The following is a 13,493-nucleotide window of genomic DNA, read 5'->3' as shown; positions in this document are numbered from 1 at the left end:
CATTCATATATGTTTAAAAAGCTTTACATATAATATAAATACTTTGATATGCAACTACTTTAATATGTACATGTGGTTGGAGTTGATTGACATAATTAAATCAACTTCATTGATATATATTAAGCTCACATCAAACAAAAAATCATAAACATGATGTTCCTTTACTATTTATACACGTGGTATCAGAATAGGTTTAAATTATGATACTTAAATCTACACACTTTCTCTATATAATGTTACAACTTGAAAATCTTGAAATTTAATATATTTGTTGATGTACACATATTTAGATACACATTGTTAACATAATCACACAACACAAATCGCCCTCCCACATGTTTCAGTTTTATCCTTAGAGATTTTTTTGTGATTTTCTTTACCAATGTGCTACTATACACTAGTGAATTTGCAAATTCTGAAATATTTACACCTTTGGAATGTTTAATCACGTTCATATCTTTGTTTATATACATGATGTCTAAATGTTTCTATTTCCATCAGTAAGAAGATATTTTTTCAAATCTTGAGTGAGAGTGTGTGAGTTGGGTTTAACACTGCTTTTAACCGTATTCCAGCTATATCACGACGTGTCAGCTTAATATGGGAAGAAAGACTGAAGTGATGCAGGTCTCAGGCATTTACCACTTTGGTTAAACCCACGAGCACGGGTATGGTGCTGATAAACCAAGAAACATAATCGGAGCGAACTGGGATTCGAACCCACAATCATAGGTTTCTGGCATGCCCAAAGGACGCAACTCTGCATAGGGAATCGCGGTGCCTTAGAGGACTGGGCCATCCGTGCCCCCTAAAATCTGGAAAAATGTCCACAATGTTAAATGCTGAATATTACTCCCCTCTACATTTACACACAAAATATACTTCTTCAATTCTTGAAATGCATACACAATGTTTTTTAAAATGCTGAATATTACTCCCCTCTATATTTACACACAAAATATACTTCTTCAATTCTTGAAATGCATACACAATGTTTTTTAAAATTCTGAAAAATGTATAAATTGCTGAATGTTTAATTCAATTCTTATCTATAGTTATACACAATATATAATGTTTGCAAATACTCAACTATGTCCAAATTTAGGAATGTTTAATTCAATTCCTCTTGATATTAACACACAAGATACATTTTTCAAACACTCAAATACATACACGTTGTAAATGTTTAATGTATATAAATTAAATGTTAATTCAGTTCCTCTACACAGGAGACAATAAATCTACATAGATCAATAAATATTTGCAATTTTTAAACACAAGATACAGTTTAAAGGAATGTTTAATTCAATTCCTCTAATTATTTACATGCATGTCACATGTTTCATATCCTCAAATACATACACATTGTATATATTTATTTCAATTCAAACATTTTTCTATACACAAAATACAATATTTGCATTTCCTGAAATATTTGCATGTTTTAAAGTTCATAGCTTTATCAATACACATTTGATGTATTTAACAAATCCTAAAATACACAAATTGTAAAATGTTTCAATTTCTAAACTACAAGATGATTTCTTTGAAAACATGAAATATGTACACATTGTTAAAATGTAATTCAAGTGTTTTCTATTTTTAAGACACAAGATTGTTCTATGCACCGGATAAGTTAAATAAATCAACAAATATTTACAATTTTAACAATGTCTAAACTTCAAATCCTATCTTTACATTTTTAAATTCTGAATTATGTTCACATTGTTAAATGCTTAAAGCAATTCCTCTCTATTTTTATACACAAGACACGTTTTTCAAAGCCTGAAATACATGCACATTGTTTAATGTTAATTCAGTTCCTCTATATTTCTGTACACAAGATACAATATTGGCAAATCCTGAAATACGTAAACATTTTATGATGTTTAATCAGGTTCAATATTTATTCATATTATGATTATTCATAAAATGCATGGTTTATTTCACAAATCCTGAAATATACACAATTGGTTAATTGTTTGTTTCAATCTACAGAATGGTTGTTCCACATCCTGAAATATATATGTACAACGTGATAAATGTTTCATTCAATAACTCTTTAGATTTACACACAATACATTTTTTCAAATCCTGAAATACATAAACATTGTAAATGTTTAATTCAATTATTATCATCACATCTATTTCACAACACAAATACTTATTTCAATTACAATCTTATTCTATACACAAAATACAATATTTGCATAGCCTGAAATATGAACACGTTTGAATGTTTAATTAAGTTCATAGCTTTATCAATACACATGATGCATTTAACAAATCCTAAAATATATACAAATGGTTTAATGTTTATTTCAATTCCCATGTTTACATTTTCTAATCCTGAATTATGTACACATTGTATAAACTTATTTCAATTACAATCTTTTGCTATACACAAAATACAATATTTGACTAGCCTGAAATATGTACACATTTGAATGTTTAATCAAGTTCATAGCTTTATCAATACACTTAATGTACCGGGTATTTAACAAATCCTAAAATATATACAAATGGTTAAATGTTTATTTCAATTCCTACCTTTATATTTTCTAATCCTGAATTTCGACACATTGTAAATCCTTATTTCAATTACAATCTTTTTCTATACACAAAATACAATATATGCATAGCCTGAAATATGTACACATTTGAATGTTTAATCAAGTTCATAGCTTTATCAATACACTTAATGTACCGGGTATTTAACAAATCCTAAAATATATACAAATGGTTAAATGTTTATTTCAATTCCTATCTTTACATTTTCTAATCTGGAATTATGTACACATTGTAAGTACTTATTTCAATTACAATCTTTTTCTATACACAAAATACAATATATGCATAGCCTGAAATATGTACACGTTTGAATGTTTAATCAAGTTCATAGCTTTACCAATACACATGATGAATTTAACAAATCCTAAAATATATACAAATGGTTATTTCTCTTCCTACCTTTACATTTTTAAATATTCTGAATTATGTACACATTGTAAATACTTAATTCTATTACAGTCTTATTCTATACACAAAATACAATATTTGCTTAGCCTGAAATATGTACACGTTTGAATGTTTAATCAAGTTCATAGCTTTACCAATACACATGATGTATTTAACAAATCCTAAAATATATACAAATGCTTAAATGTTTAACAAATCCTAAAATATATACAAATGTTGAAATGTTTTTTTCTCTTCCAACCTTTACATTTTTAAAAATTCTGAATTATGTACACATTGTAAATACTTAATTCAATTATAATCTTATTCTATACACAAAATACAATATTTGCCTGGCCTGAATTATGTACCCGTTTGAATGTTTAATCAAGTTCATAGCTTTATCAATACACATGATGTATTTAACAAATCCTAAAATATATACAAATGTTTATTTCTATTCCTACCTTTACATTTTTAAATATTCTGAATTATGTACACATGGTAAATACTTAATTCTATTACTGTTTTATTCTATACACAAAATACAATATTTGCTGAGCCTGAAATATGTACACGTTTGAATGTGTAATCAAGTTCATAGCTTTACCAATACACATGATGTATTTAACAAATCCTAAAATATATACAAATGGTTAAATGTTTATTTCTCTTCCTACCTTTACATTTTTCTAATCCTGAATTATGTACACATTGTAAATACTTAATTCAATTACAATCTTATTCGATACACAAAATACAATATTTGCCTAGCCTGAAATATGTACACGTTTGAATGTTTAATCAAGTTCATAGCTTTACCAATACACATTATACATTTAACTAATCCTAAAATATATGAATATTTATTTCTATTCCTACCTTTACATTTTAAAATATTCTGAATTATGTACACATTGTAAATACTTAATTCAATTACTGTTTTATTCTATACACAAAATACAATATTTGCTTAGCCTGAAATATGTACACATTTGAATGTTTAATCAAGTTCATAGCTTTACCAATACACATGATGTATTTAACAAATCCTAAAATATATACAAATGGTTAAATGTTTAACAAATCCTAAAATATATACAAATGTTGAAATGTTTTTTTCTCTTCCTACCTTTACATTTTTAAAAATTCTGAATTATGTACACATAGTAAATACTTAATTCAATCATAATCTTATTCTATACACAAAATACAATATTTGCCTGGCCTGAATTATGTACACGTTTGAATGTTTAATCAAGTTCATAGCTTTATCAATACACATGATGTATTTAACAAATCCTAAAATATATACAAATGTTTATTTCTATTCCTACCTTTAAATTTTTAAATATTCTGAATTATGTACACATTGTAAATACTTAATTCTATTACTGTCTTATTCTATACACAAAATACAATATTTGCTGAGCCTGAAATATGTACACGTTTGAATGTTTAATCAAGTTCATACCTTTACCAATACACATGATGTATTTAACAAATTCTAAAATATATACAAATGGTAAAATGTTTATTTCTCTTCCTACCTTTACATTTTTCTAATCCTGAATTATGTACACATTGTAAATACTTATTTCAATTACAATCTTATTCCATACACAAAATACAATATTTGCTTAGACTGAAATTTGTTCGTTTGAATGTTTAATCAAGTTCATAGCTTTATCAATACACATTATGCATTTAACAAATCCTAAAATATATAAACATTTATTTCAATTCCCATCTTAACATTTTCTAATCCTGAATTATGTACACATTGTAAATCCTTATTTCAATTACAATCTTATTCTATACACAAAATACACTATATGCATAGCCTGAAATATGTACACATTTGAATGTTTAATCAAGTTCATAGCTTTATCAATAAACTTTATGTACCGGGTATTTAACAAATCCTAAAATATATACAAATGGTTAAATGTTTATTTCAATTCCCATCTTAACATTTTCTAATCCTGAATTATGTACACATTGTAAATCCTTATTTCAATTACAATCTTTTTCTATACACAAAATACAATATATGCATAGCCTGAAATATGTACACATTTGAATGTTTAATCAAGTTCATAGCTTTATCAATATATTTTATAGCTCTTCGGTACTATGAGCACATTTATAACGACAATAAAACAACCATGTATTATTCTTGCTACTTGCATGTATTACTTTACTTATGTTTAATTTGTTGGTATATGTGTGCTATGCTGCGGTTAGCAACAATTTGCTCATCACACATTGGTGACACTGAGTACGACAAGGTGGTGCTACGTACATATTTATGCAGGTCATGCTGACCTAGCTTGTACCAGCTACATAAATCCCTTCCCAAATGCACTCTTAACCTTTCCAGTTTATTGCTTAGACAACGGCTTGTACCTACAACAGCCACACCCATCGTAGTCGTAACTATTTGTTTTGACAGGAAGGAAGTTTGACAGGAGCATGCGCAGACATGAGTTTCCTCTCAGGAAGCTTACAAGCCTTCCTCCCACGCATGCGCAGTGGGTACAGGTCAGCAGCCATTGTTATCAGTTGTAAACAATGACAAGCAGTTTCCACCACCTCCCCAACCTCCTCCCAAAGTAACCTCATGGTCATACCAGATATGATATGAAATTTATATTTTGTCTCACTTTATGTATCAAACTCAAACTTGGGAATTCTCAGGCCCGGCCCAACTATCCTCCTCAACTTGCTTTGAGGCTTACAGCCTTACTATCCTCCTCAAATTGCTGGGATAGTTCCCCCTAAAGTTCAATAATCCACATCCAACTTGTAGGCTACTTGCATGCTCATTTATCGCACCATTTTGTACCGTTCTGTGTAGTCACTCGCTGTGCTCTGAGGCTCAGAACTATAGCCAGCGTTTGATCTCAATGCTTGGGCATGACCGATGCTCGATCATGTACACACTTAGTGCCAACGATTTGGCCGTGTCATGTTATTATTTGCAAGTGGCCAAATCGTTTCCAATGCTTGGCATGATTGATGCTCAATCATGGGCACCCGTAATCAAACCTGAGAATTCCCCATACGCCAAATTTATAATTTTGTATTTTATCATAATAAATGTTTGAAACTACTTTGTGTTTGGTTGTCTTTATAAATTATGCATTAAACAAATTCTAAAATATATACAAATGTTGAAATGTTTTTTTCTCTTCCTACCTTTACATTTTTAAAAATTCTGAATTATGTACACATTGTAAATCCTTATTTCAATTACAATCTTTTTCTATACACAAAATACAATATATGCATAGCCTGAAATATGTACACATTTGAATGTTTAATCAAGTTCCTAGCTTTACCAATACATATTATGTATTTAACAATCCTAAAATATATACAAATGTTTATTTCTATTCCTACCTTTACATTTTAAAATATTCTGAATTATGTACACATTGTAAATACTTAATTCAATTACAGTCTTATTCTATACACAAAATACAATATTTGCCTGGCCTGAAATATGTACACTTTTGAATGTTTAATCAAGTTCATAGCTTTATCAATACACATGCTGAATTTAACAAATTCTAAAATACGTACAAATGTTTATTTCTCTTCCTACCTTTACATTTTTAAATATTCTGAATTATGTACACATTGTAAATACTTAATTCAATTACTGTCTTATTCTATACACAAAATACAATATTTGCTTAGCGTGAAATATGTACACGTTTGAATGTTTAATCAAGTTCATAGCTTTATCAATAAACTTTATGTACCGGGTATTTAACAAATCCTAAAATATATACAAATGGTTAAATGTTTATTTCAATTCCCATCTTAACATTTTCTAATCCTGAATTATGTACACATTGTAAATGTTTATTTCAATTACAATCTTATTCTATACACAAAATACAATATATGCATAGCCTGAAATATGTACACATTTGAATGTTTAATCAAGTTCATAGCTTTATCAATATATTTTATGCATTAAACAAATTCTAAAATATATACAAATGTTGAAATGTTTTTTTCTCTTCCTACCTTCACATTTTTAAAAATTCTGAATTATGTACACATTGTAAATACTTAATTCAATAACTGTCTTATTCTATACACAAAATACAATATTTGCTTAGCGTGAAATATGTACACGTTTGAATGTGTAATCAAGTTCATAGCTATACCAATACACATGATGTATTTAACAAATCCTAAAATATATACAAATGGTTAAATGTTTAACTGATCCTAAAATATATACAAATGTTGAAATGTTTTTCTCTCTTCCTACCTTTACATTTTTAAAAATTCTGAATTATGTACACATTGTAAATACTTAATTCAATTATAATCTTATTCTATACACAAAATACAATATTTGCCTGGCCTGAATTATGTACACATTTGAATGTTTAATCAAGTTCATAGCTTTACCAATACACATGATGTATTTAACAAATCCTAAAATATATACAAATGGTTAAATGTTTATTTCTCTTCCTACCTTTAAATTTTTCTAATCCTGAATTATGTACACATTGTAAATACTTATTTCAATTACAATCTTATTCTATACACAAAATACAATATTTGCTGAGCCTGAAATATGTACACGTTTGAATGTTTAATCAAGTTCATAGCTTTACCAATACACATGATGTATTTAACAAATCCTAAAATATATACAAATGGTTAAATGTTTATTTCTCTTCCTACCTTTACATTTTTCTAATCCTGAATTATGTACACATTGTAAATACTTATTTCAATAACAATCTTATTCCATACACAAAATACAATATTTGCTTAGCCTGAAATTTGTTCGTTTGAATGTTTAATCAAGTTCATAGCTTTATCAATATACATTATGCATTTAACAAATCCTAAAATATATAAATATTTATTTCAATTCCCATCTTTACATTTTCTAATCCTGAATTATGTACACATTGTAAATCCTTATTTCAATTACAATCTTATTCTATACACAAAATACAATATATGCATAGCCTGAAATATGTACATATTTGAATGTTTAATCAAGTTCATAGCTTTATCAATACACTTAATGTACTGGGTATTTAACAAATCCTAAAATATATACAAATGGTTAAATGTTTATTTCAATTCCTACCTTTATATTTTCTAATCCTGAATTTCGACACATTGTAAATCCTTATTTCAATTACAATCTTTTTCTATACACAAAATACAATATATGCATAGCCTGAAATATGTACACATTTGAATGTTTAATCAAGTTCATAGCTTTATCAATATATTTTATGCATTAAACAAATTCTAAAACATATACAAATGTTGAAATGTTTTTTTCTCTTCCTACCTTTACATTTTTAAAAATTCTGAATTATGTACACATTGTAAATACTTAATTCAATAACAATCTTTTTCTATACACAAAATACAATATATGCATAGCCTGAAATATGTACACATTTGAATGTTTAATCAAGTTCATAGCTTTATCAATATATTTTATGCATTAAACAAATTCTAAAATATATACAAATGTTGAAATGTTTTTTTCTCTTCCAACCTTTACATTTTTAAAAATTCTGAATTATGTACACATTGTAAATACTTAATTCAATTATAATCTTATTCTATACACAAATTCAATATTTGCCTGGCCTGAAATATGTACACGTTTGAATGTTTAATCAAGTTCACAGCTTTACCAATACATATTATGTATTTAACAAATCCTAAAATATATACAAATGTTTATTTCTATTCCTACCTTTACATTTTAAAATATTCTGAAGTATGTACACATTGTAAATACTTAATTCAATTACAGTCTTATTCTATAAACAAAATACAATATTTGCATAGCCTGAAATATGTACACTTTTGAATGTTTAATCAAGTTCATAGCTTTATCAATACACATGATGTATTTAACAAATCCTAAAATATATACAAATGTTTAAATGTTTATTTCAATTCCCATCTTTACATTTTCTAATCCTGAATTATGTACACATTGTAAATACTTAATTCAATTACAATCTTATTCTATACAAAAAATACAATATTTGCCTCGCCTGAAATATGTACGCGTTTAAATGTTTAATCAAGTTCATAGCTTTATCAATACACATTATGCATTTAACAAATTCTAAAATATATACAAATGGTAAATGTTTATTTCAATTCTCATCTTTACATTTTCTAAACCTGAATCGTGTACACATTGTAAATACTTATTTCAATTACTGTCTTATTCTATACACAAAATTCAATATTTGCATAGCCTGAAATATGTACACGTTTGAATGTTTAATCAAGTTCAAAGTTTTATCAATAGACATTATATATTTGACAAATCCTAAATACAAATTGTTGAATGTTTCGATTTCTAACAATTTTTTTTTGAAAACATGAAATATGTACAAATTAATGAATTTTAATTCAAGTCTTATTTATTTTAATACACTAGATTGTTTTTAGATTTTTTAAAATTCTGAAATATGTATAAATCGTTAAATGTTTAATTTAATTCCTACACAAGAAATGTTTAATAAATCAATATTTACATTTTTAGGAAAGTGCTTTTTCAATTACTTTCTTTACATTTTTAAATCCTGAATTATGTACACACTGTTGAATGCAATTGATCTTTATATCTATACACAGGTCACGTTTTTCAAATCCTGAAATACATACATATAGTTGAATGTTTAAATCCATTCCTCTCTATTTCTATACACAAGATACAATACCGGTAATTGCAAATCCTAGAATACATACACATGTTATTGTTTAATCAAGTTCATATTTTATTCATAATACACATGAATATTCATAATAAACATGTATTTAACAAATCCTGAAATATACACAATAGGTTAATAATTTCTGTTTCAATCTAAAACAGATTGTTTTCACATCCTAAAATATGTACATATAGATGAATGTTTAATTCAATTCCTCTTTAAATTTACACACATGATACATTTTTCAAATTCAAAAATTATTATCACATCTATTTCTACACCAAAGATTAAATATTTTCAAATATGGATATATGTACACATTCTGGAATATTTAGTCATGTTCATATCTTTATTAATACATATGCTGTACTTTACAAATTTATTTCCACCTACAAGAAGAATTTTGTACAGTTCCTCTCTATTTTTAAACACAAGAAATGTGTACATCCAGAAATGTGCACACATTGTTATTCCTCTCTAATTTTATATACAAGACACATCTACAAATCTTGAAATATGTACACACTGTTAATCCAAATATTTGCCATATTTAAATAATTCACATATTTAAAGATTCCATCATTGACATTTGTCATGTAGATAAATTTTAACTTTTTTATAGTTAAACCTAGACAATTACTGTGTGGAATTAAGTTATATGTAAATACAAATGTACAATATTCAAGACTCATGATTTGGTAGTGATAATTTCACTAAAAAGGGTGTGAGCAGCTGCATTCTTGTAAAAATCCACACACACATTATTTGGCGGGTATGTCCTGATATCATGATGTCATAATGTTTCATGTGATGTCATTTGCTTGTCACATCACAACTTACACTGTTCAAACTTCCAAGTTGCCATATCACAATCTGATGGCATTCACATGATCAATCTATGGTATCTGTTCCACTGCTCGTGATACTTTTACATGCAAAGTATATTTTGTATCAGATATAATCTTTTAAGATATTAAAATTCATATGAGTTTCAATTTATACATATCCAAATATATACCCATCACATAATTAATTAAGTTAACTTTTTTTAGATCACACAAACAAATATATATCATGTTTCATTAAGTTATACTTGCACACACAGTTTAGTCATATCTCTAAAGACAATAATAATATACATCATGCAATGCTGTTTCACTGGACAGAAATTTGTAAAATAGCTGTTGCCTTGACAGCTGGGTATATTTGTTCCAGTTGTACACTGCTGTAGCAGGGGACATTGAAATTGAGCTGGAAACTTACATGCAAGTAAAAAAACAACAACCCGTTATTCCAGTCTTCACTATCGTGCAAGTAATGTACTTATTCTTAATGAAAAGACTTTCAATGAAGATAAACACATTTTGTTCAATAAGTATCATAGGTAACAATAACCTTCAAAACAACATTGTGAGACTAAATTGTTCATAAAGACTGCAAAGTATGGATACTAGATATTATTCTAAAGCTACATCATCTGATCTTAATATTTACACACATAATAAGTGTCCTGGTAGGCATTTTGCAATTGTACTTAAGAAACATAATTTTTGAAAGAAATATATTTACAGTGAAACTGTCAAACAACAGGTTTCAAACTGTGACATGCTCAACATATGTTTCACAGGCCTTGATGTAAAGATTTACAGGTGCATAAGAAACATCACAACAATTCACCTCACCACTGCATTTCACCCAGCAACTCTTTCACCAGATCAAGAATACTTTCTGCAATTTCACAAGCTTTCCCCGCAGTTCTCTCAGTGTATAATTCAGCAGGAATCTTCGGACAACTCAGTTTATCTGGGTAGTGCGTTTTGTTGAAGTCACCAGCTAGGTTTTGAAGCTCTGACACCACCTCAGACAAACAGGAATTGTTTAGTCCTGCCTCTGTGTGGAAGAGGCTTTTACCTCGCAATGTGTCAGCCTTGTCAGCATTTCTGTTGTACCAGACTGATATGACAGCTTTCTCGGCAGCCTGGAACATGAATACTGGACTGTAAAAAGCTTGCTAGTGTCATTGCAAAATGTAGATTTGAATTATATGGGTCATAACTGAAAAGGTTCAACTTATGTTTGTTTTTGTCAGATATGCAACATTAGGAACAATCATAATTACTTTTACTAGGGGTGGTCAGGTAGCCTAGTGATTAAAGCATATGCTCGTCACGCCGAAAACCTGGGTTCGATTCCCGAAATGGGTACAATGTGTGAAGCCCATTTCTGGTGTCCCCCGCCGTGATATTGCTGGAATATTGCTAAAAGCGGCATAAAACCACATTCACTTACTCACTTGTAACTACCACATCTGTGTGAATTAAAACATCCCATTCGTGACTTCAGTGGTAGTCAGAAATTGATATAATTGGGTTTTACTCCCCCAAATTTGTGTATGCTTAGGTATGTGTGTTAGGGTTACACCATATTGGCGTTATTTCAGTCATTAGGAGTAAAGTATAAACTCTAACTGCTGACAAGCTTTCATGAAAAATGGGGGGTGGGGATAAGCCTCGTGTTTAAAGCATTTGGTCATCATTTTGCAGGCCCTGGATTGATTCAGCGCACTAGTACAATGTATGAAGCCCATTTCTGGAGCGTCCCATCATGATATTGCTGGAATACTGCTAAAAAGTGATTAAAACACTCACACACACTTGAAAATTGCTGAAATTCCAGTATGTTCTTACATGTGATGATTGATACACATATAGAGGAAAGAAATGTATAATGATCAGTCAGTGAGTGAGTGAAATTCTTAAAGTCACATTGCCAGCCATATCATGACAATAAAAAGTTATACATTTAAACTGTATAAAAAACGAAGGACGAAATGACTAGACCATCACAGACTTATTTTTTAAAACTAGCTTGTAACAAAAAACCCAATATCACTGTACATAACCATACAATATAAAAAGGGCTGTAGAGCAACTTACAAACTCTGCCTATTATCATACTACAAATTTATGAAACAATTACCTATGTACATACAAATTTATTAATCAATTCTATTTCTTAAAAAATACAATAATTAAATTAATTATTATTATTAAAAAGTTCCTTTAAGGCTGAAACCTTTTGGTGGCAAAGTGAATACAGTCAAGCAAAACATGCTTGACCATGTTGACTGTGAATCGCCAATCACAAGGGATACAAGACAGGGGACCCTCTCTTAAAATACATAATCATAATCATAGTATACCCAATAAAACATCATCGTAATATGACCTCTTCAAATCTAGCTGACAATCCAGCAGGTGTAACCAACAGTTGGTTTTGTTGCATGTACTAGTAATTTATTTATACCTCTTGGTTGTTCCACTTCTTTTGCATTAGATCCTTGATGTAACATCTAATGACAGGTTAATAATCACTGAATGGGATTAGAAGTGGTGTTACAGATTTGTAGGGTGCTGCCATTGTGTTACTAACGATTCTAACATGGTTGGGTAACCAAAAAAAGACAATGTCATATTGGCCAGTAGCAAGATTATTATGTAGTTCAATGATATCAAGTAAAATTGGATGCTGACACGAATTACATTAATAGCTTGAAGACAGGACAGAGAGTCTGAAAAAATAATGAATTGTTCGTGTTTAGACTGCAACAGCGTCACCATCCTTGGATCTATCTGAAAACATAGATTTGTAAGTACTATATGTACTTCTTAACTGATAATATTCCTGTTGATACTGTAATTGATTTGTTTATGATCTCTTTTGCTTGGTCAATGTCAGGTCCACCTGTGGCTTTAGGAAATTGCCAGGGAGGAGAAGATAGAAGGCGGAAAGGAG

General features: G+C 28.7%; 1 pseudogene; it reads right to left on the bottom strand.

Moving 5' to 3' along the window:
• Positions 1–1,097: 1,097 nt before the first annotated feature.
• The window catches only part of LOC124136377, an 80,079-nt pseudogene continuing 67,683 nt past the window's right edge, over positions 1,098–13,493 (bottom strand).

This window comes from Haliotis rufescens, unplaced genomic scaffold (assembly GCF_023055435.1).
Source record: "Haliotis rufescens isolate VD_foot unplaced genomic scaffold, xgHalRufe1.0.p SCAF_22, whole genome shotgun sequence".
Lineage (NCBI taxonomy): Eukaryota > Metazoa > Mollusca > Gastropoda > Lepetellida > Haliotidae > Haliotis > Haliotis rufescens.
Note: the sequence above shows the minus strand (reverse complement) of the source record. Positions and strands in the feature narration are given on the sequence as shown.